Raw genomic sequence first — 26874 nt, 5'->3', positions numbered from 1 at the left:
CACAGAACTGGCGCTGACTGGATGTTTTTTGTTTGTCGCACCATTCTCGGTAAACCCTGGGCACTGTCGTGCGTGAAAAGCCCAGGAAACCATGTGTTTCTGAGATACTGGAACCGGCACGCCTGGCACCGACAATCATACCACGCTCAAAGCTGCTTAGGTCACTCGTTTTGCCCATTATAACATTCAATTGAACAGTAACTGAATGCCTCGATGCCTGTCTGCCTGCTTTATATAGAAGTCCACGTGACTCACTGTAGGAGCAAACCATTTTCGTGAACGGGTTGGTGTACCTACTGGCCACTTCGTGTATATTGCTTTGTAAAATAAGAACAAAATAATCCTGAATATGCCTTGTATAATCTCAAACATCCCTCTGTAGCATGGCTTAAACTAGCTTAGCTCTGTTCACCGTTTATTTTTACCATTTGAATACATGTATTCCCCCCAAAAATTCTGCTCTGTGTTATTTTTCTTTGCTGCAACTGTATTAGTATTTAGAGACGATGCACTAGTAGAGACCACACTATGAGTTCAATTTCTATGTTTGGGTAAATTTTATCAAGACAAGGTATGTTCTAATTATGTTATTGCTGAATCATATCCACTTCACACAAGACATGGCTAACATAACGGAGAGAACATCAGTGTATTCAATGTTTCTAATGTAAACCCCTGTCTTGTACTGTACTACTGTACACCCAGGCAAGGTGAGCATACCTCAGTAACTAGTCTGTGTTCCATGTCTTTGTCCAGGTAAATTCCTCCCTCTTACTGTACTGTACTTCGGGTATCAATCAGAGGGAGACAGGAATGTGTCCGCTTTGAATGAAATGTAATCCTCCTTCACTTACATCCTCGGGGTCTACGTTTTGGCCTGCTCGCTCTGTGTGGTGCTCAGCTGTGCACTTACAGGCTGAGACTCAGTGTCATTACCGCTCTAATCACATTCGGGCTCCGGAGCAGGTAGGCACTGATTCTGGAAGCATACAGGGAAGACTGCTTGTACTGTAAGTGCTACTTTTGTGTTATGAGAAAGTGTTGCTGCTCTGATCTTGTGATATGGTCTGTAAACAGCTTTGAATGGAACATGTTTTTTTTTTTTCCTTGCTCTTCAATTAATTCTGTTGCACATTTGTTGGATGATGCGCCAACAGCAAGGAGAAGATCGTTGCTGGTGTTTCTCCCATCTAAAGTACAGAGGTCATCTTCTGCTTTAATGCAATTAGTGATAACTTGATGCCAAGAAAATATGGGTTAAATACTTGGTTCACATCTCTCTGTCATTACAATGTCGTGTATACTGTCCATTAACTTACATTATTGACAACTCTAAGTTATAGATTATACTAAATGACTGATGTTCATTCAGGCAATGTGCAGCTACAGTATGTTGGTTAGCTTACTGTATATTCAATTCTAGCTATTGTTTTTCACCTGGTATTTGAGTTACTGTTTGTATTGGTTTCATGGTGCAAGTCGAAGCTAAGCCTAGAGTAAATCCCCAAACAAATATCTCTTGGGCCCAATACATTCCCAATAAAGTTAATTCCTCCCTTGAGGGTTCACTTTAGTAGGGAAAAGTGCGATAAGGCACTGTACATTCCAATGTTGTTTCTTGGGCGTATTATTTTGCTGTCATGCATTTACTTCTCCCATTGTGAATAGGCTATACGACCCACAATGTGAGAAAGGTAGCCCATACAATTAGGAAGACGGTCAAATTAGAGTCCCATCACCAGAATGATGGGAATATTTACTGATGAAGTGAATGGCTTCTGTGGTGTGTGTAAGCTTTGAATTCACAAGGCATTGCCTAAACATGCCTTCTGTATGTAACATTGTACGGTGGCTTGGGAACAGTCAAATCAAAGTGTATTGGTTGCATACACAGTTGCAGACATAGCAGATGTTATAGAGGGTCAATGGAACGGAGTCAAACGTGGGGTTTCCAAATGTTTCATCTGTTTGATACTTTCCATTTATTCCATTCCAGCCATTACAATGAGCCCGTCCTCCTATAGCTCCTCCCACCAGCCTCCAATGGTAATATCTGTACATTTCATTCATAGTATTTATTTTTATTGTACAGTGTGCTTTCAAGAATCCAGTATATAAACAGTGTAACAAAATGCAATATACAGTTGTACAGTTGCAATATACAGTTGTAAATATATTAAAATTAGTTATGGGAAGAATACAGTACATTAATACATAGTGTGAAAAACAGTAAAAAATAAACAGTCCCGTGTTTGATGTCCCTATGTTCATGCGACAGCAGCTTTTACTGTGTGTGTGTTTGTGAGTATGGGCGAATGCTTGTGTGGGAGTGTATCTGAGTACAGACAGGGTTGGGTAGGTTACTTCTAAATGTAATTAGTTACTAGTTACCTTATCCAAACTCTATAACGTAATGATTACTTTCAGTTACTTTTGGATTCCTTTCCCCTCAGTAGGCAACCAAAAAGGATCCATCAAACGCTTTTGGTGTGTCATAGTGGTCTCTGACCTATGGTCAGACTTGCTTAGGTGGAACAAACTTAAACTTGCAACTGTTTTTCAATGCTGAATTGAATGTCATTGAGAAAACAGAAAGGTGTCATAATGTATTTTTTTGCAAACGTCCTGAATATTTCTGAATTTAAAAGTAATCCAAGAAGTAATCTAGTTTTTCAAAAGTATCTGTTATCTGATGACAATATTTTTGCTGGTAATATAGTTGATTACACCTACTGTTTTTTTGTCATCTGATTACTCCCCAACTCTGAGTAAAATAGTGTGTGTGTGTGTGCGTGCGAGTGTGCGTGTGTATGTTCTGTGAGTGAGTCTACCATTGTCTCTTACTACAGGAGAACAGTCAAAACTGTTCGCTGCTCTGGCACCCCAATGGTGGAACAAACTCCCTCACGACGCCAGGTCAGCGGAGTCAATCACCACCTTCCGGAGACACCTGAAACCCCACCTCTTTAAGGAATACCTAGGATAGGATAAAGTAATCCTCCTAACCCCCCCCTCCCCCTTAAAAGAGTTAGATGCACTATTGTAAAGTGGTTGTTCCACTGGATATCATAAGGTGAATGCACCAATTTGTAAGTCGCTCTGGATAAGAGCGTCTGCTAAATGACTTAAATGTAAATGTAATGGGACGATGGCTGTTCAACAGTTTGAGATAGAAGCTCCTGGAGAGATGGAAGCTCTTTTCCGTTAAGTAGTTCTGTCTTTGTGACTTGTTTTCTCTTGAAGAGTGTGGTTACCACATAGTACTGTATCTAAACATGTGGTTTTGTGTAGTTGCCAGAGGAGGTTCCATTGAAAGCCATAGCGTTCACTGCAGGTATTTAGTGAATGACTTATACATGTCTATACCTATTCATCAGTATGTGGATGTTGGTGAAACCTTGACTTACCTGTGATAATGTGAAAGCCCTCTCAACTCATTGTACTGGTCAAAGTTAGCTGGTTAACTCATTGGTCCTATTTTGTAGTATACCTCTCAGTTAATTTGGCTAAAGTGTTGTTCACTGTCTGGGCTATGACCAACACCTGACTAATTACATTTTGACAGACCCTCTCCCTCCCTTCTCCTTGACAGTGAAAAACATTTTGGTCTGGTTTACTGGACCCTTATTAATTCTTTCGATATTTTTGTCAGATGTTACTATGGAATACTGAAGTATAATTACAAGCATTTCATAAGTGTCAAAGACTTTTATTGACAATTACATGAAGTTGATGCAAAGAGTCAATACAGTGTTGACCCTTCTTTTTCAAGACCTCTGCAATCCGCCCTGGCATGCTGTCAATTAATTTCTGGGCCACATCCTGACTGATGGCAGTCCATTCTTGCATAATCAATGCTTGGAGTTTGTCCGAATTTGTGGGTTTTTGTTTGTCCACCCACCTCTTGAGGATTAACCACAAGTTCTCAATGGGATTAAGGTCTGGGGAGTTTCCTGGCCATGGACCCAAAATATCGATGTTTTGTTCCCCGAGCCACTTAGTTATCACTTTTGCCTTATGGCAAGGTGCTCCATCATGCTGGAAAAGGCATTGTTCGTCACCAAACTATTCCTGGATGGTTGGGAGAAGTTGCTCTCGGAGGATGTGTTGGTACCATTCTTTATTCATGGCTGTGTTCTTAGGCAAAATTGGGAGTGAGCCCACTCCCTTGGCTGGGAAGTAACCCCACACATGAATGGTCTCAGGATGCTTTACTGTTGGCATGACACAGGACTGATGGGAGCGCTCACCTTGGACAAGCTTTTTTCCAGGTGCCCCAAACAATCGGAAAGGGGATTCATCAGAGACAATTACTTTACCCCAGTCCTCAGCAGTCCAATCCCTGTACCTTTAGCAGAATATCAGTCTGTCCCTGATGTTTTTCCTGGAGAGAAGTGGCTTCTTTGCTGCCCTTCTTGACACCAGGCCATCCTCCAAAAGTCTTCGCCTCACTGTGCGTGCAGATGCACTCACACCTGCCTGCTGCCATTCCTGAGCAAGCTCTGTACTGGTGGTGCCCCGATCCCGCAGCTGAATCAACTTTAGGAGACGGTCCAGGCGCTTGCTGGACTTTCTTGGGCGCCCTGAAGCCTTCTTCACAACAATTGAACCGCTCTCCTTGAAGTTCTTGATGATCCAATAAATGGTTGATATAGGTGCAATCTTACTGGCGGCAATATCCTTGCCTGTGAAGCCCTTTTTGTGCAAAGCAATGATGCCGGCACGTGTTTGCTTCCAGGTAACCATGGTTGACAGAGGAAGAACAATGATTCCAAGCATCACCCTCCTTTTGAAGCTTCCAGTCTGTTATTCGAACTCAATCAGCATGACAGAGTGATCTCCAGCCTTGTCCTCATCAACACTCACACCTGTGTTAACGAGAGAATCCCTGACATGATGTCAGCTGGTCCTTTTGTGGCAGGGCTGAAATCCAGTGGAAATGTTTTTTGGGGGATTCAGTTCATTTGCATGGCAAAATTAATTAATTGCAATTCATCTGATCACTCTTCATAACATTCTGGAGTATATGCAAATTGCCATCATACAAACTGAGGCAGCAGACTTTGTGAAAATTAATATTTGTGTCATTCTCAAAACTTTTGGCCACAACTTTACATCAAAACACAATAACGTTAACGTAAAGACCCCTACCAACAACTCAAATCATATCAACATTTTTTTTTGTCACATACACGTGTTTAGCAGAATACACCCAGTATTGTGGGTGTAGCGAAATGCTTGTGTTTCTAGCTCCAACAGTGCAGTAATATCAAAACATTTCACAACAATACACACAATACACACAAATCTCAAGTAAAGGAATGGAATTAAGAATATATAAATATTTGGGCGAGCAATGTCAGAGCGGCATAGACTAGGATACAGTGGAATAGGATAGAATACAGTATATACATGTGAGATGAGTAATGCTAAATATTTAAACATTATTAAAGTGATTAGTGTTCCATTATTAAAGTGGCCAGTGATTTCAAGTTGATGTATATAGGGCAGCAGCCTCTAAAGTGCTGGTGATGGCTATTTACCAGTCTGATGGCCTTGAGATATAAGCTGTTTTTCAGTCTCTCGGTGAACGGGGTGAACAGGCAGTGGCTTGGGTGGTTGTTGTCCTTGATGATCTGTTTGGCCTTCCTGTGACATCGGGTGCTGTAGGTGTCCTGAAGCGCAGATAGTTGGCCTCGGGTGATGCGTTGGGCAGACCGCACCACCCTCTGGAGAGCCCTGCGGTTGCGGGCGGTGCAGTTGCTGTACCAGGCGGTGATACAGCAAGACAGGATGCTCTTAATTGTGCATCTGTAAAATTTTGAGGGTTTTAGGTGCCAAGCCAAATTTCTTCAGCCTCCTGAAGTTGAAGCGGTGCTGTTGCTCCTTCTTCACCACACTGTCTGTGTGGGTGGACCATTTCAGTCTGACAGTGATGTGTACGCCGAGGAACTTGAACCTTTCTACCTTCTCCATTGCGGTCATGTCGATGTGGATAGGAGGGTGCTCCCTCTGCTCTTTCCTGAAGTCCACGATCAACTCCTTTGTTTTGTTGACATTGGGTGAAAGGTTATTTTCCTGGCACCACACTCCCAGGGCCCTCACCTCCTCCCTGTAGGCTGTCTCGTCATTGTTGGTAATCAGGCCTACTACTGTTGTGTCATCTGTAAACTTGATTATTTAGTTGGAGGCGTACATGGCCACGCAGTCATGGGTGAACAGAGAGTACAGGAGGGGGTTGAGCACGCATTCTTGTGGGGCCCCAGTGATGAGGATCAGCGAAGTGGAGGTGTTGTTTCCTACCTTCACCACCTGGAGGTGACCCGTCAGGAAGTCCAGGACCCAGTTGCACAGGGCGGGGTTGAGACCCAGGGCCTTGAGCTTAATGATGAGCTTGGATGGTACTATGGTGTTGAATGCTGAGCTATAGTCAATGAACAGCATTCTTACATAGGTATTCCTCTTGTCCAGAAGGGCTAGGGCGGTGTGCAGTGCGATGGCGATTGCATCGTCTGTGGATCTATTGAGGCGTTACGCAAATTGAAGTGGGTCTAGGGTGTCAGGTAAGGTGATATGATCCTTGACTAGTCTCTCAAAGCACTTCATGATGACAGAGGAACCTTTTGCTCTCTTGGGTACAGGAACAATGCTGGACATCTTGAAGCATGTGGGGACAGCAGACTGGGATAGAGAGAGATTGAATATGTCCGTAAACACTCCAGCCAGCTGGTCAACACATATTTTGTTTTAAATTTTTTTGAATTAAATCGTTTTTGAATTAAATCGTTGTTTGGTTTTAGAAGGTCCATTTCTTCTGTCGAATTAGCAACTTTGGCTAGCCATGTCGAGCTCACGTGTCCATCATCTCTTGACGCATGGAACGAAAAATTCCAAGATTCCCAATAAACGTTGAATAAACTGATCAAACTCGGTTGAAAAATCCTACTTTATGATGTTTTTCTCATATGTATCAAATAAAATCAGAGCCGGAGCAATTCGCCGTGTATACCGAACGCTCTTCAGAAGACAATGTCGAGGTTCCCCGCGCGCCGTCGAAAACAAACAAAATACCGGACCTGCCACTCCAAAAGCTCTTATTCGGCCTCAGATCAAGCTAGACACCCCATTCAACCTTCCACTGCCTGTTGACATCTAGTGGAAGGCGTATGAAGTGCATACATATCAATAAATAAAAGCCAGTTGAATAGGCAGGCCCTGAAACAGAGCCTCGTTTTCAGATTTTCCACTTCCTGTTTGGAAGTTTGCTGCCAAATGAGTTCTGTTTTACTCACAGATATATTTCAAACAGTTTTAGACACTTCAGAGTGTTTTCTATCCAATAGTAATAATAATATGCATATTGTATGATCTAGAACAGAGTACGAGGCCGTTTAATTTGGGCATGATTTTTTCCAAAGTGAAAACAGCGCCCCCCCTATTGACAAGAGTATTTTTACTTAAGTACTTTACACCACTGGAAATAACCATTGGAACAATGGTAAAATCCCCTTGTAGACGATGCAAGTTTATCTTGTCCCCACACACAGCGAGGAAGATGGTTTGGGAGGCAAAGAAAAATTGAAAGGCCACAGTTTACAGAAGTTGGAGTCTAAGTCTCCAAATCTACAATTCGATGCCACCTCCATGCCAATAGGCTCTTTGGAAGGGTTTCCTGAAAAAATGCATTTTTTAAAGCGCAACCAAAAAAATGTAAACGCTTGGAATTTGCTAATGGCATTGGCACTTGGATTGGATCCGGGTGCTATGTTCAGATAAGAGGAAAATACAGCTCTTTGGCCACTCAAACCAGTGGTGGGTTTGGTATTGAAAGAAGGATGCATGTGCAAAAAAGAATACCTACTGTAAAATATGGTGATGGATCTTTGATGTTATGTGGCTGTTTTGCTTCCACTGGTCCTGGGGCCCTTGTTAAGGTCAACGGCATAATGAACTACCAAGTAACAGGACATCTTAGCCAAAACCTGGTTGCCTCCGATAGGAGGCTGAAACTTGGCCACAAGGGATCTTCCAGCAAGACAATGACCCCAAGAACACATCAAAATCCATAAATAAATTGTTCATTGACCACAAAATAATAATTTTGCAATGTCCATCTCAGTCTCCGGACTTGGCCCTGTGGTTGAAGTTGAAGAGGGCAGTCCATAAGCACATACAAAAAAATATGGAGGAATGGTCTAAGATCTCTCCCAATGTGTTCTCCAATCTCTCCAATCAAAATTATCAAAAAAGGCTCAGTGCCGATATCCTCACAAGGGGACGGTGCACAAAGTATTGAAAACAGGTGTGCCAATAATTTTGACACCTATCTTTTTGAGAGAAAAAAATATTACTTGTTGAGGTGACTGTAAATACCCACAATGTTGTTGAAAATATGAAGTTGTTATTGTGTTCTGATTGTGACCAAATCCGTCCACCCCTCCTCCAGCCTGTGAGTGTGACCCTTGCGGAGCTGTGTGACCAGGTCAGGGGTCAGTGTCCGTGTTGTATGGAGGTAGGCGGACGGCGCTGTGACTGCTGCCTGCCGGGGTTCTACGGCTTTCCCCTGTCAGCCCTGTGATTGCAATGGCCTCGCTGAACTGTGTGACCAGGACACTGGAGCCTGTCTGGACTGCAGGGAGCATTCCACCAGAGGCAAATGTCAGAGGTGAGGTTTCATTCATTTATTTATTCATTTAAAAGCTGTTATTCACATTTCCCTATTAGAATCAACCCATATCTATAGCTTGGTTCCATAAGTGTGTGCCAACTTTTCTGACTATCATTCTTTCTACAGTCACAGATCTGCCAGTGTTCACAGTGACAGTCAGAATGTTTCAATGTTGTGTATTTGGTTGCCCCAGGTGTGTGGTGGGGTACTTTTGTGACCCAGTCTCCAGGGAGCTCTGTGAGCCTTGTCTGTGTCCTGACACTCAATCCAGTGGACGGTTCTTTGCTAGCACCTGCAACAATGACGCAGAGTCTGGAAGCCTGACCTATGACTGCCTGGCTGGACACAAATGTGTTTTTGTGTGTTTATGTCGGTGCATGTGCACTCTTTTCAACATTAGTTGAAGTTAGTTGCTAGTTTGACTGCTCACTACTGACCGTTGATCCTAATTTCTCTCCCTGCCCAATTTCCATTCAGGCCTCCGCTGTGATGCCTGCTCCGCTGGTTTCTATGGCGACCTGACCACGCCGGGCGGCGGCTGCGAAGAGTGTCTCTGTAACAACAACATCGACCCTACTGACAGTGACCGCGTGACAGGAGAGTGCCTGCGTTGCCTCCACAACACCCAGGGACCCCACTGTCAGAGCTGTAAGCCTGACTACTATGGAGACGGACTGGCCCAGGACTGCAAAGGTATAGCAGGGGCACACAGTATACAAATCATCATCTGGCCCAGGACTAGAAAGAAGTTCAAATCTATGAGGGTCAATAAAGTGGGGGGGGCTGTCAATGTTTTGACCCCTAGATGCACCACACCTCCCCAGTGCCCTCTGGACAGCCCGTGTCTCTGTGAACCGCTCACGGGGCAGTGTCGTGGGCCCGTGTCGGGCGGGCGCGGTGGTCACACTGTGTGACGAGTGTGCCGACAGCTTCTGGAACATTAAGGGAGAGTCTGGGTGCCAATTGTGCAAATGTGACCCTACCAACTCCCTCAATTACCATTGTGACAAGGCAAGGCCTCTATACTCCCTAGCACAGTATTCTATACTATTCTATGTCAAAGCATGGTAAACTGAGGTTTATTTCCCCATACTATATTGGTAAGCCTTCTTATTTGACTCTTCAGGTGTCTGGTCAGTGCCAGTGTCGTACTGAGTTTGGAAGCAGACAGTGTGATGAGTGTGGGGAGAATCACTTTGGGAACCCTGGCCTGCGCTGTGTCAGTAAGTTGTGGCCAAAAGTGATTCATTGATGGGTCTTTTAATTCTTAGCACCACAAAGAGAGACATTGCTGTTGTGTATAGATTTCCCTTCCCTCCTTATCCTGTCTCCCTAGCCTGTGACTGCAAATGGAGGGTACCGACCGGCCTGCCTGCGACCCATTGACGGGTGAGTGCCTGTGCGCATTGGTGTGAAGGGCATCTTCTGTGACGAGTGTGCCCCTGGGTATGACCAAGTCTTCCCTGCCTGCACCCCGTGCCAACCCTGTGCCGTCCTGTGGGCGGACAACGTCACCGACGTCCACCGTGCCGCCCAGAGGATGCGTACCTTTATGCCTTGCAACTGTGAGCAACTGGAGCCAGGATACAGTCGTCGGTGGGAACGCATGCTGGAGATGCACTCCAAGTTGGACTATCTGGTGAACCTGACTGGGAGATTTCTACCTCGGGTGAAGGATGTGGAGAAGTTCTGTGTCAGAATCTCATATGTAAATAACAGTCTCTCATCTTTTTTAATTTCTGAATATTATTATTCAACATACTCTTAAACCGTGAGTTGAAGTGATTTATACTATACTTTGACAGTTATCTTGGAGCTGTAAACATTTTCCTTTGCTCTTTGTCCTTCCTCACAGGAAGCTCAAAGACACCATAGATCCCAACGGCATCATCATGGACCTAACGTCTATTCTGAACACTGAGATCGACAACATCCGAAGTTCAAGATACCATTGGATAACTTAAAGGACAAAATCAGCGAGGAGCCAACAGTAGATACAGTGAAACTGCAAGGTACATATGGCCATATAGTTTGTTTTTTTATCATTTGGAATTCACTGTAATTTCACTGTGTATGTAGAGCAACTTGATAAAATGTAAAGTGTGAGTATCTGATTGGTGGTGTTAGGTTCTAATTATCAGAGTAAGAACTCGACGGACACTATGAAAGCTTAAACCAAGTTTATTCTACCCTAAGGATCGAACAGCTGAACTGACAAAATACATATTCACACAAGCACTGATATTTAACCCTTTCTCCTATGCTGAGTCTCCTCCTACACATCTGAACAGCCAATGCATCTCTGTTGCTAGACAGAACCTTAGTGATACCTGTTCTTCCTCACGTCATCTGACCTGACCTCTGCCCCAAAATGCTCACTCCTCCCCAACTCACGGCTGTCATGTTGACTCGTACCAGACGGTGTCTTTCCTCCTCCCATAGTATCCTGTTGGGGTAGGTTCCTTGTTCCTTGTCAATCATTTACTTATTGGTGAAATCAGCATTCAGACAATATCTTTAAATAAATCAATCAAAAACCATTATTAATGCAATTGCAGACAGCAGTCAACCCCTAGTGATGTAACTGCCTACGTCAACACCTTCTACTCATGAGACCAAGCCCATGCATATACAGTTATACAAACCTGCAGGAGAGACAATAGTTCCAGTGTTATCTAAGGGCTCAGCAGTAGATGTTCACTCCCCAAGTTGCTTTATAGTGTCATGTCTGACTAGTCTCTTATCTCTTTCACTCCCCTGCAGGGTTCTGTGTCTATGAATCTCTTTTAGCCTTGAGGTGCTTTCTCACAGACACCCTGTTTTGACTGCTATAACTCACATATCTCTCAGACCGTTTTTTATAAGAAGCAGAGACTAGAAAAGAACTGTGGAACAATATTAAACCTTATAATGTATATATATATTGCTAATATGTAGTCAGGATCCTATAAATGTAGTGGCGGGTTCTTATAGCCCTTTTAATACAACATAAGCATAACCAATTATTATAATACATCAATAATTTGGTGCAGCCCCTATCATGACCCCAAAGTGACCCCCCATCAATCCCTGACGGCTAACAACATATCTTGACATAATGTAAACGTTATAATTACCCTCTCTCCCTCAGTGAAAGGAATAAGTATATTTCATAAGTCAAGAAATCAGAACCCAAAAGTGGGGACTTTAATTTTGATGCTGATCCAGAGGCCCTGGAGGAAATCAGGAAGCAGCATGCAGACTTCATGGCTGATGTAAAGGAGGCCAATAGGGCCCTGGAGAACTCCATGGACACACAGCAGGGGGTCAACGACCATCTGTCCAGCTATAGCCGCTTGGGAGACATGGAGGCGCTGGAGAAGAATGTCAAGGCTCTGAGTGTGGCCAAACTCAACAAAAATGTGAGTGTTCCTTATAGTAGTGCTTGCACTGCATGCATCAAAAGAGTGATGTGTTAGCGTGAATGTCAGTCTGTTTCAATTGTCGGCAACCCTATGTTCATAGTCAGCCATGGAAATATTCTGATTTAAAGGCCCAGTGCAGTCAAAAATGTGATTTACAAATATATTTCCACACTATGAGGTTGGAATAATACTGTGAAATTGTGAAAATAATGATCATTCCCTTTTAGTGTAAGAACTGTTTGAAAAGACCGCCTGAAATTTCTGCCTGTTTTGGTGGGGTAGAGTTTTGACCTGCCTGGTGACATCACCAGGCGGTAAATGAGTTAATATACCAATAAGAAACAGAGTTCCAAACCTCTCTGCCAATAACATCATTTTCAGTTTTCCCCTCCCCACTCAGACCACTCCCAGACAGTCCTGGTCAAATTCTTGCTTGATAAATTGCTCTTTGCTAAGCTATTTTCGTTTATTTTTGACAATTTTAATTGAAAACAATCACAGAAATGTACTTAAATGTTACCCAGAAATGATTTGATTTTGTGATAATAATTAAACACGTCTATATTGGACCTTTAAACCATCTTACATTGGACCTTTAAACCATCTTACACTGTGAGGCTCTTAGATCTGTGGATGAGGAATTCTCCAAGTCAGAGTGTGGGGGTGCGCTGTGCCGTGACATCCTGGGACAGAGAGAATGTGGGGGTCCTACATGCAAGGGCAGTGTCCCTGTGAGCCACAACACCACAAAAACAGCAGATCAACTAGACAATGGCATTGTAGACTTGCTCCACAAACTACAGGACTCCAAGATCAAGGCATATTCCCCCCAAAAACTCTACAGATATATTTATTTTTGACTTTGATACATGTATACATGTTTGACTATTTAATACATGTATGACACAAGTCTCAATCTATCCTGTTCAGTTCGATGAGGCCAAACAGAAGACCAAGGACACCCATCACCAATTGGAGGAGATACAGAAGAAGATCACTGACAGCAAGGACAAGTTTGACAGGGAGAAGAAAGACACCAAGGACCTCATTAAGAGGGTCAAAGACTACCTCACAGGTCAGTGTGGAGGCTAGCTGGAAATAACACTACATCACAGGTTAGTGTGGAGGCTAGCTGGAAATAACCCTACCTCACAGGTCAGTGTGGAGGCTAGCTGGAAATAACCCTACCTCACAGGTCAGTGGGGAGGCTAGCTGGAAATAACACTACCTCACAGGTCAGTGTGGAGGCTAGCTGGAAATAACACTACCTCACAGGTCAGTGTGGAGTCTAGCTGGAAATAACCCTACCTCACAGGTCAGTGTGGAGGCTAGCTGGAAATAACACTACCTCACAGGTCAGTGTGGAGGCTAGCTGGAAATAACCCTACCTCACAGGTCAGTGTGGAGGCTAGCTGGAAATAAGACTACCTCACAGGTAAGTGTGGAGGCTAGCTGGAAATAAGACTACCTCACAAGTCAGTGTGGAGGCTAGCAGGAAATAAGACTACCTCACAGGTCAGTGTGGAGGCTAGCTGGAAATAAGACTACCTCACAGGTCAGTGTGGAGGCTAGCTGGAAATAAGACTACCTCACAGGTCAGTGTGGAGGCTAGCTGGAAATAAGACTACCTCACAGGTCAGTGTGGAGGCTAGCTGGAAATAAGACTACCTCACAGGTCAGTGTTGGGGCTAGCCGGAAATAAGACTCTCACAGGTCAGTGTGGAGGCTAGCTGGAAATAACCCTACCTCACAGGTCAGTGTGGAGGCTAGCTGGAAATAACCCTACCTCACAGGTCAGTGTGGAGGCTAGCTGGAAATAACACTACCTCACAGGTCAGTGTGGAGGCTAGCTGGAAATAACTCTACCTCACAGGTCAGTGTGGAGGCTAGCTGGAAATAACCCTACCTCACAGGTCAGTGTGGAGGCTAGCTGGAAATAACCCTACCTCACAGGTCAGTGTGGAGGCTAGCAGGAAATAACACTACCTCACAGGTCAGTGTGGAGGCTAGCTGGAAATAACCCTACCTCACAGGTCAGTGTGGAGGCTAGCTGGAAATAACACTACCTCACAGGTCAGTGTGGAGGCTAGCTGGAAATAACACTACCTCACAGGTCAGTGTGGAGGCTAGCAGGAAATAAGACTACCTCACAGGTCAGTGTGGAGGCTAGCAGGAAATAAGACTACCTCACAGGTCAGTGTGGAGGCTAGCTGGAAATAAGACTACCTCACAGGTCAGTGTGGAGGCTAGCTGGAAATAAGACTACCTCACAGGTCAGTGTGGAGGCTAGCCGGAAATAAGACTACCTCACAGGCCAATGTGGAGGCTAGCTGGAAATAAGACTCTCACAGGTCAATGTGGAGGCTAGCTGGAAATAAGACTCTCACAGGTCAGTGTGGAGGCTAGCTGGAAATTAGACTCTCACAGGTCAGTGTGGAGGCTAGCTGGAAATAAGCTTGACATTTCCTTGCAAGGATCCCTTAAAAAAACTTGATTTGTTGAATTTACTTGTTGATCCGACGTATCTGCTTACAGATGAGATGGTGGCACCAGAGGACATAGAAAGGTTGGTCAAGGGTGTTCTGGCTATCCAGCTGCCGGGCTCTCTAGATGACATCCACTCCATGATCCAGAACATCCGGGGCATGCTGGCCAACTTCACTGAGTTCAAGGAGGATCTGAAAAAACTGGAGGACCAAGCCAAGACAGCCCAGGACCTACTGGAGAATGCTCTGGATATCAGGTTAGCCAGTACCACATATACTGAATATGAGTGACTGTCACTTTCTATAAACCTTTCTGCTAAATTACCATATTTGTACCATGGTTGTCAATGTATTAGGGACAGAACCAGGGGTATTGACGTTACGGATATCAAGAATGCCATAGTGGCCACTGAGAAATCACAGGACGAGGTTGAGCAAGACCTGGAGAAGGCTAAGGAAAGCAATGACATGGCGCACGAGATGATTAAAGAGGTAATTCTCTCTTTCTCTCTCTCTCGCTTTCTCTCTCTCTCTCTCTCTCTCTCTCTCTCTCTCTCTCTCTCTCTCTCTCTTTCTCTCTTTCTTTCTCTCACTGTCACACACTCTTTCTCCAACTTTCCCTCTCTCTCTACCCATTCCTGCTTGTACGTATTTGTATTAAACATCCATCAGATATTCAGACTCTTCAGCTCTCAGAAGAAAGTATGTTCTTTCTCATAACTGTATATATCTGTCATGACACCAGATTGAGAAGAAACTGAATAACACATAGACTAACTTTAACTCCACTAGACCTCCAGAGATGCTGGAGGAGATTGAGGCTCTGAAGAAGAAGACAGAGATGAACAGAGAGCAGGCGGAGCAGGCCAAAGTGGATGTTATCACAGCTCTGGGTAGCGCTACTAACACAAAGGAGGTACGTTGTGTGTGTCCACTTACTAACCACTACTAACTACTCACTAACCAGCAACCACTGACCACTACTAACTACTCACCAACCAGCAACCACTAACCACTACTAACTACTCACCAACCAGCAACCACTGACCACTACTAACTACTCAACAAACACTGACCACTACTAACTACTCAACAAACACTGACCACTACTAACTACTCACCAACCACTGACCACTACTAACTACTCACTGACCACTACTAACTACTCACCAAACAGCAACCACTGACCCCTACTAACTACTCACCAACCAGCAACCACTGACCCCTACTAACTACTCACCAACCAGCAACCACTGACCACTACTAACTACTCAACAAACACTGACCACTACTAACTACTCAACAAACACTGACCACTACTAACTACTCACCAACAACTGACCACTACTAACTACTCACCAACCACTGACCCCTACTACCTACTCACCAACCACTGACCCCTACTAACTACTAACTACTCACCAACCACTGACCACTACTAACTACTTACCAACCACTGACCACTACTAACTACTCACCAACCACTGGCCACTACTAACTACTCACCAACTAGCAACCACAACCACTACTAACTACTCACCAACCACTGACCACTACTAACTACTCACCAACCACTGACCCCTACTAACTACTCACCAACCACTGGCCACTACTAACTACTCACCGACCACTGACCACTACTAACTCCTCACCAGTCACTGACCACTACTAACTACTCACCAACCACTGACCCCTACTAACTACTCACCAACCACTGACCACTACTAACTACTTACCAACCACTGACCACTACTAACTACTCACCAACCACTGGCCACTACTAACTACTCACCAACTAGCAACCACAACCACTACTAACTACTCACCAACCACTGACCACTACTAACTACTCACCAACTAGCAACCACAACCACTACTAACTACTCACCAACCACTGACTACTACTAACTACTCACCAACCACTGACCCCTACTAACTACTCACCAACCACTGGCCCCTACTAACTACTCACTGACCACTACTAACTCCTCACCAGTCACTGACCACTACTAACTACTCACCAACCACTGACCACTACTAACTACTCACCAACCACTGACCCCTACTAACTACTAACTACTCACGAACCACTGACCACTACTAACTACTTACCAACCACTGACCCCTACTAACTACTCACCAACCACTGGCCACTACTAACTACTCACCAACTAGCAACCACAACCACTACTAACTACTCACCAACCACTGACCCCTACTAACTACTCACCAACCACTGACCACTACTAACTACTCACTGGCCACTACTAACTACTCACCGACCACTGACCACTACTAACTCCTCACCAGTCACTGACCCCTACTAACTACTCACCAACCACTGACCACTACTAACTACTTACCAACCACTGACCACTACTAACTACTCACCAACCACTGACGACTACTAACTACTCACCAACCACTGACGACTACTAGCTACTCACCAACCACTGACGACTACTAACTACTCACCAACCACTGACCACTACTAACTACTCACCAACCACTGACGCCTACTAACTACTCACCAACCACTGACCACTACTAACTACTCACCAATCACTGACCCCTACTAACTACTCACCAACCACTACTAACTACTCACCAACCACTGACCACTACTAACTACTCACCAACCACTGACCCCTACTATCTACTCACCAACCACTGACCACTACTAACTACTCACCAACCACTGACCACTACTAACTACTCACCAACCACTGACCACTACTAACTACTCACCAACCACTGACCACTACTAACTACTCACCAACCACTGACCACTACTATCTACTCACCAACCACTGACCACTACTAACTACTCACCAACCACTGACCACTACTAACTACTCACCAACCACTGACCACTACTAACTACTCACCAACCACTGACCACTACTAACTACTCACCAACCACTGACCACTACTAACTACTCACCAACCACTGACCACTACTATCTACTCACCAACCACTGACCACTACTAACTACTCACCAACCACTGACCACTACTAACTACTCACCAACCACTGACCACTACTAACTACTCACCAACCACTGACCACTACTAACTACTCACCAACCACTGACCACTACTAACTACTCACCAACCACTGACCACTACTATCTACTCACCAACCACTGACCACTACTAACTACTCACCAACCACTGACCACTACTAACTACTCACCAACCACTGACCACTACTAACTACTCACCAACCACTGACCCCTACTATCTACTCACCAACCACTGACCCCTACTAACTACTCACCAACCACTGACCCCTACTAACTACTCACCAACCACTGACCCCTACTATCTACTCACCAACCACTGACCCCTACTATCTACTCACCAACCACTGACCCCTACTAACTACTCACCAACCACTGACCACTACTATCTACTCACCAACCACTGACCCCTACTATCTACTCACCAACCACTGACCCCTACTATCTACTCACCAACCACTGACCACTACTAACTACTCACCAACCACTGACCACTACTAACTACTCACCAACCACTGACCACTACTAACTACTCACCGACCACTGACCCCTACTATCTACTCACCAACCACTGACCCCTACTAACTACTCACCAACCACTGACCCCTACTAACTACTCACCAACCACTGACCCCTACTAACTACTCACCAACCACTGACCCCTACTATCTACTCACCAACCACTGACCCCTACTATCTACTCACCAACGACTGACCCCTACTAACTACTCACCAACCACTGACCCCTACTAACTACTCACCGACCACTGACCCCTACTAACTACTCACCAACCACTGACCCCTACTAACTACTCACCAACCACTGACCCCTACTAACTACTCACCAACCACTGACCCCTACTATCTACTCACCAACCACTGACCCCTACTAACTACTCACCAACCACTGACCCCTACTATCTACTCACCAACCACTGACCCCTACTAACTACTCACCAACCACTGACCCCTACTATCTACTCACCAACCACTGACCCCTACTAACTACTCACCAACCACTGACCCCTACTATCTACTCACCAACCACTGACCCCTACTAACTACTCACCAACCACTGACCCCTACTATCTACTCACCAACCACTGACCCCTACTATCTACTCACCAACCACTGACCCCTACTAACTACTCACCAACCACTGACCACTACTAACTACTTACCAACCACTGACCCCTACTAACTACTCACCAACCACTGACCCCTACTAACTACTCACCAACCACTGACCACTACTAACTACTCACCAACCACTGACCCCTACTAACTACTCACCAACCACTGACCACTACTAACTACTCACCAACCACTGACCCCTACTAACTACTCACCAACCACTGACCCCTACTAACTACTCACCAACCACTGACCACTACTAACTACTTACCAACCACTGACCCCTACTAACTACTCACCGACCACTGACCCCTACTATCTACTCACCAACCACTGACCCCTACTAACTACTCACCAACCACTGACCCCTACTAACTACTCACCAACCACTGACCACTACTAACTACTCACCAACCACTGACCACTACTAACTACTCACCAACCACTGACCACTACTAACTACTCACCAACCACTGACCACTACTAACTACTCACCAACCACTGACCCCTACTAACTACTCACCAACCACTGACCCCTACTAACTACTCACCAACCACTGACCCCTACTATCTACTCACCAACCACTGACCCCTACTAACTACTCACCAACCACTGACCCCTACTAACTACTCACCAACCACTGACCCCTACTATCTACTCACCAACCACTGACCACTACTAACTACTCACCAACCACTGACCCCTACTAACTACTCACCAACCACTGACCCCTACTAACTACTCACCAACCACTGACCCCTACTATCTACTCACCAACCACTGACCACTACTAACTACTCACCAACCACTGACCACTACTAACTACTCACCAACCACTGACCACTACTATCTACTCACCAACCACTGACCCCTACTAACTACTCACCAACCACTGACCCCTACTAACTACTCACCAACCACTGACCCCTACTAACTACTCACCAACCACTGACCCCTACTAACTACTCACCGACCACTGACCCCTACTAACTACTCACCGACCACTGACCCCTACTAACTACTCACCAACCACTGACCACTACTAACTACTCACCAACCACTGACCCCTACTATCTACTCACCAACCACTGACCACTACTATCTACTCACCAACCACTGACCACTACTAACTACTCACCAACCACTGACCACTACTAACTACTCACCAACCACTGACCACTACTATCTACTCACCAACCACTGACCCCTACTATCTACTCACCAACCACTGACCACTACTATCTACTCACCAACCACTGACCACTACTAACTACTCACCAACCACTGACCCCTACTAACTACTCACCAACCACTGACCCCTACTAACTACTCACCAACCACTGACCCCTACTAACTACTCACCAACCACTGACCCCTACTAACTACTCACCAACCACTGACCCCTACTATCTACTCACCGACCACTGACCACTACTATCTACTCACCAACCACTGACCCCTACTAACTACTCACCAACCACTGACCCCTACTAACTACTCACCAACCACTGACCCCTACTAACTACTCACCAACCACTGACCCCTACTAACTACTCACCAACCACTGACCCCTACTAACTACTCACCAACCACTGACCCCTACTAACTACTCACCAACCACTGACCCCTACTATCTACTCACCAACCACTGACCCCTACTATCTACTCACCAACCACTGACCCCTACTAACTACTCACCAACCACTGACCCCTACTAACTACTCACCAACCACTGACCCCTACTAACTACTCACCAACCACTGACCCCTACTATCTACTCACCAACCACTGACCCCTACTATCTACTCACCAACCACTGACCACTACTAACTACTCACCAACCACTGACCCCTACTAACTACTCACCAACCACTGACCCCTACTAACTACTCACCAACCACTGACCCCTACTATCTACTCACCAACCACTGACCCCTACTATCTACTCACCAACCACTGACCACTACTAACTACTCACCAACCACTGACCCCTACTAACTACTCACCAACCACTGACCACTACTATCTACTCACCAACCACTGACCCCTACTATCTACTCACCAACCACTGACCCCTACTATCTACTCACCAACCACTGACCACTACTAACTACTCACCAACCACTGACCACTACTAACTACTCACCAACCACTGACCCCTACTAACTACTCACCAACCACTGACCCCTACTAACTACTCACCAACCACTGACCCCTACTATCTACTCACCGACCACTGACCACTACTATCTACTCACCAACCACTGACCCCTACTAACTACTCACCAACCACTGACCCCTACTAACTACTCACCAACCACTGACCCCTACTATCTACTCACCAACCACTGACCCCTACTATCTACTCACCAACCACTGACCCCTACTAACTACTCACCAACCACTGACCCCTACTAACTACTCACCAACCACTGACCCCTACTAACTACTCACCAACCACTGACCCCTACTATCTACTCACCAACCACTGACCCCTACTATCTACTCACCAACCACTGACCACTACTAACTACTCACCAACCACTGACCCCTACTAACTACTCACCAACCACTGACCACTACTATCTACTCACCAACCACTGACCCCTACTATCTACTCACCAACCACTGACCCCTACTATCTACTCACCAACCACTGACCACTACTAACTACTCACCAACCACTGACCACTACTAACTACTCACCAACCACTGACCACTACTAACTACTCACCGACCACTGACCCCTACTATCTACTCACCAACCACTGACCCCTACTAACTACTCACCAACCACTGACCCCTACTAACTACTCACCAACCACTGACCCCTACTAACTACTCACCAACCACTGACCCCTACTATCTACTCACCAACCACTGACCCCTACTATCTACTCACCAACCACTGACCACTACTAACTACTCACCAACCACTGACCCCTACTAACTACTCACCGACCACTGACCCCTACTAACTACTCACCAACCACTGACCCCTACTAACTACTCACCAACCACTGACCCCTACTAACTACTCACCAACCACTGACCCCTACTATCTACTCACCAACCACTGACCCCTACTAACTACTCACCAACCACTGACCCCTACTATCTACTCACCAACCACTGACCCCTACTAACTACTCACCAACCACTGACCCCTACTATCTACTCACCAACCACTGACCCCTACTAACTACTCACCAACCACTGACCCCTACTATCTACTCACCAACCACTGACCCCTACTAACTACTCACCAACCACTGACCCCTACTATCTACTCACCAACCACTGACCCCTACTATCTACTCACCAACCACTGACCCCTACTAACTACTCACCAACCACTGACCACTACTAACTACTTACCAACCACTGACCCCTACTAACTACTCACCAACCACTGACCCCTACTAACTACTCACCAACCACTGACCACTACTAACTACTCACCAACCACTGACCCCTACTAACTACTCACCAACCACTGACCACTACTAACTACTCACCAACCACTGACCCCTACTAACTACTCACCAACCACTGACCCCTACTAACTACTCACCAACCACTGACCACTACTAACTACTTACCAACCACTGACCCCTACTAACTACTCACCGACCACTGACCCCTACTATCTACTCACCAACCACTGACCCCTACTAACTACTCACCAACCACTGACCCCTACTAACTACTCACCAACCACTGACCACTACTAACTACTCACCAACCACTGACCACTACTAACTACTCACCAACCACTGACCACTACTAACTACTCACCAACCACTGACCACTACTAACTACTCACCAACCACTGACCCCTACTAACTACTCACCAACCACTGACCCCTACTAACTACTCACCAACCACTGACCCCTACTATCTACTCACCAACCACTGACCCCTACTAACTACTCACCAACCACTGACCCCTACTAACTACTCACCAACCACTGACCCCTACTATCTACTCACCAACCACTGACCACTACTAACTACTCACCAACCACTGACCCCTACTAACTACTCACCAACCACTGACCCCTACTAACTACTCACCAACCACTGACCCCTACTATCTACTCACCAACCACTGACCACTACTAACTACTCACCAACCACTGACCACTACTAACTACTCACCAACCACTGACCACTACTATCTACTCACCAACCACTGACCCCTACTAACTACTCACCAACCACTGACCCCTACTAACTACTCACCAACCACTGACCCCTACTAACTACTCACCAACCACTGACCCCTACTAACTACTCACCGACCACTGACCCCTACTAACTACTCACCGACCACTGACCCCTACTAACTACTCACCAACCACTGACCACTACTAACTACTCACCAACCACTGACCCCTACTATCTACTCACCAACCACTGACCACTACTATCTACTCACCAACCACTGACCACTACTAACTACTCACCAACCACTGACCACTACTAACTACTCACCAACCACTGACCACTACTATCTACTCACCAACCACTGACCCCTACTATCTACTCACCAACCACTGACCACTACTATCTACTCACCAACCACTGACCCCTACTAACTACTCACCAACCACTGACCCCTACTAACTACTCACCAACCACTGACCCCTACTAACTACTCACCAACCACTGACCCCTACTAACTACTCACCAACCACTGACCCCTACTAACTACTCACCAACCACTGACCCCTACTATCTACTCACCAACCACTGACCACTACTATCTACTCACCAACCACTGACCCCTACTAACTACTCACCAACCACTGACCCCTACTAACTACTCACCAACCACTGACCCCTACTAACTACTCACCAACCACTGACCCCTACTAACTACTCACCAACCACTGACCCCTACTAACTACTCACCAACCACTGACCCCTACTAACTACTCACCAACCACTGACCCCTACTAACTACTCACCAACCACTGACCCCTACTATCTACTCACCGACCACTGACCCCTACTAACTACTCACCGACCACTGACCCCTACTAACTACTCACCAACCACTGACCCCTACTATCTACTCACCAACCACTGACCCCTACTAACTACTCACCAACCACTGACCCCTACTAACTACTCACCAACCACTGACCCCTACTAACTACTCACCAACCACTGACCCCTACTAACTACTCACCAACCACTGACCACTACTAACTACTCACCAACCACTGACCCCTACTAACTACTCACCAACCACTGACCACTACTAACTACTCACCAACCACTGACCCCTACTATCTACTCACCAACCACTGACCCCTACTAACTACTCACCAACCACTGACCCCTACTAACTACTCACCAACCACTGACCACTACTAACTACTCACCAACCACTGACCTCTTCTTCCCACGTACTTATTTTCAATCTCACCTTGGTACTAAGTGGTGAGTATAAAACTAAGTAGTTATGCGTTTTAGTTTTTTTTTACTTGTTATTTGCCAGGAGCTCAAAAAGGTGACAGCTCTGTTTGATAAGCTAAAGGAGGGGATTAAGTGGTCATCGAACACCTAAAGAACATTACTATGGAGGCAGAGAAAATCACAAAATTCCTTCAAGATAAAATTCAAGAAATTTGGCAGTAAGTCTCAAGACCTTGAAGGGGCAATCTAAAATTGGTACATACTTTTTTTACTTTTAAATGACTGATTAATTCTTGAAGAGTATAACATATAAATAAATGCCTCATGAGCTTAATTCAACTGTCGTCCCGCATCATATCTGAAAAGGTAAGCTTGTTTGTAAACAATGTAATGTTAACAAATGTATAGCCTTAAAACATGGTTAAAACTGTCATTTTGATCTCATGGATGGTCAGTCGTTGCATCCATTGCTCTGCCTATGAATTTTGAGTGTAGTTACATTTCTCCAGCCACATCCCTCAGCTGTTTACCAAAACAGTAGTGGGGTGACTGCTTTTGCTTTATTGTTGTTTGAACTGCAGATTTCCCCCTTTTAAACAGAGGTGTCCAACTCCTTTTTCTGGAGAGCCACTTGGTGTGCAGCATTTTATTCCACCCCAACAGTAACAAACGTTTTAAAGGATCCACTAATCATTGTCTTCATTTTCTCTTTGTCTTTGTTGTTTCGGACTTGGTGAAACAGATCCAAGACTTCATCAACAACAAAGAGGACAAAGCCATGGAGGTTGCCATGTTGTTGGAGATGGTGGAATCCCTCCGAAGGGAGATTGCCTCCCGCGTGGATAGGTACATTGACAGTACCTCCTAACACCCTTGGTGGATCAAGAGAGGAGGATTCAGGGTTCTATCTTCAAGACGGTATACAGGGTCACAGACTTCTAGCACTTATTATAATGCTGTCTTTACACATTCATAAGCATGTCATTGCAGATGCCATAGGCAGCACTAACAACTTTTTATAATGCCTGTGTAATAATGATCATCAACTCTGTCAGTTCAAGAGATTTAAATTACATTCATGTATAGATCAAAGATATGTGTAATGGAATTGACCCTAAACTGTGACCAGTAGTAGTCAAATAAGTTAAATGCTATAATAATGATCTGATCTTGCATGTGCCAAGTGGCATGGATATGTATTCTTTTTACACATTCAACTTTTATTTTGTTTATTCTGTTTATTTACTGTTTATATTTACATGCTCAAAATGGTCTGTGTCTGGAACCTGTTCCTACTCTGATGTCATGTCAAAGATAGGTTCTCTCAGGTTCTAGGTTGTATTGTGTAAAAGGAATTTCCTCACATACTGTTCATTGCACCCTACCCTTTCCTCTCTACCTCTCGAGTTTTGCAACTGAATTTAAGAGTGTAGTTCTCCTAATCATCCACGTAGGGGCGTGTGGTGATCATAAAACTGACAGAGTTGAGAGAGAAGCACCCGCTTACCTAATTATCTGCTTACATGATCTTTGATGTTATAAAAGGGGGGAAAGCTTTTATTCCTACCGTTTTCAGGTTTCAAGTTATTCTACCTCTAACTTTTTTTCCAAGTTCTACCCTGGTCTCTGGTGGAAGTAGATCTCTTTGTAAGATTTGACTGTTATTTTGTGAAACTGTGTATACTGAATTGGCCTGGTCTATACAGAGCTTGTTGCCGGGCTGAAACAATGTTTCCCCCCAGCCTAGCTGGGGATGTGATGGTATTAAACACACTATCAGGTTTGGAATGGGTCCCTGCTGGGTTTGGAATGCAGCCATTTTTCACAACGGAATGTTCTCTCTCTCATTTAATGCACATTGCCCATTTTCTTTACTTGTAAAATCCTAGATTTCTGTTGCTTTAAGCTCCAGCATACACTTTCTCTCTCTCTCTCTCTCTCTCTCTCTCTCTCTCTCTCTCTCTCTCTCTCTCTCTCTCTCTCTCTCTCTCTCTCTCTCTCTCTCTCTCTCTCTCTCTCTCTCTCTCTCTCTCTCTCGCTCACTCTCGCTCTCTCAATTTCAATTTAAAGGGCTTTATTGACATGGGAAACATATATTTACATTGCCAAAGCAAGTGAAATAGATAATAAACAAAAGTGAAATAAACAATAAAAAATTTACAGTAAACATGACACGTACAAAAGTTCCAAAATAATAAAGACACATTGTCATATTATGTCTGTATACAGTATTGTAATGATGTGCAAGTAGTTAAAGTACAAAAGGGAAAATAAATATACATAAATATAGTTTGTATTTACAATGGTGTTTGTTCTTCACTGGTTGCCCTTTTCTTGTGGCAACAGGTCACAAATATTGCTGCTGTGATTGCACACTGTGGTTTTTCACCCAATAGATATGGGCGTTTATCAAAATTGGATTTGTTTTCCAATTCTTTGTGGGCCTGTAATCTGAGGGAAATATGTGTCTCTAATATGGTCATACATTTGGCAGGAGGTTAGGAAGTGCAGCTCAGTTTCCATTTTGTTGGCAGTGTGCACATAGCCTGTCTTCTCTTGAGAGCCAGGTCTGCCTTTGGCGGCCTTTCTCAATAGCAAGGCTATTCTCACTGTGTCTGTACATAGTCAAAGCTTTCCTTAAGTTTGGGTCAGTCACAGTGGTCAGGTATTCTGCCACTGTGTAGTCTCTATTTAGGGCCAAATAGCATTCTAGTTAACTCACTTTGTTTT

General features: G+C 45.0%; 1 pseudogene; it reads left to right on the top strand.

Moving 5' to 3' along the window:
• The first annotated feature begins 6210 nt into the window (after nucleotides 1–6210).
• Nucleotides 6211–26405, top strand: LOC139530061 (laminin subunit beta-4-like; annotated as a pseudogene).
• The last annotated feature ends 469 nt before the right edge of the window (nucleotides 26406–26874 follow it).

Source organism: Salvelinus alpinus, chromosome 9, assembly GCF_045679555.1.
Source record: "Salvelinus alpinus chromosome 9, SLU_Salpinus.1, whole genome shotgun sequence".
Lineage (NCBI taxonomy): Eukaryota > Metazoa > Chordata > Actinopteri > Salmoniformes > Salmonidae > Salvelinus > Salvelinus alpinus.
This window is presented reverse-complemented; position numbering and strand designations above follow the sequence as displayed.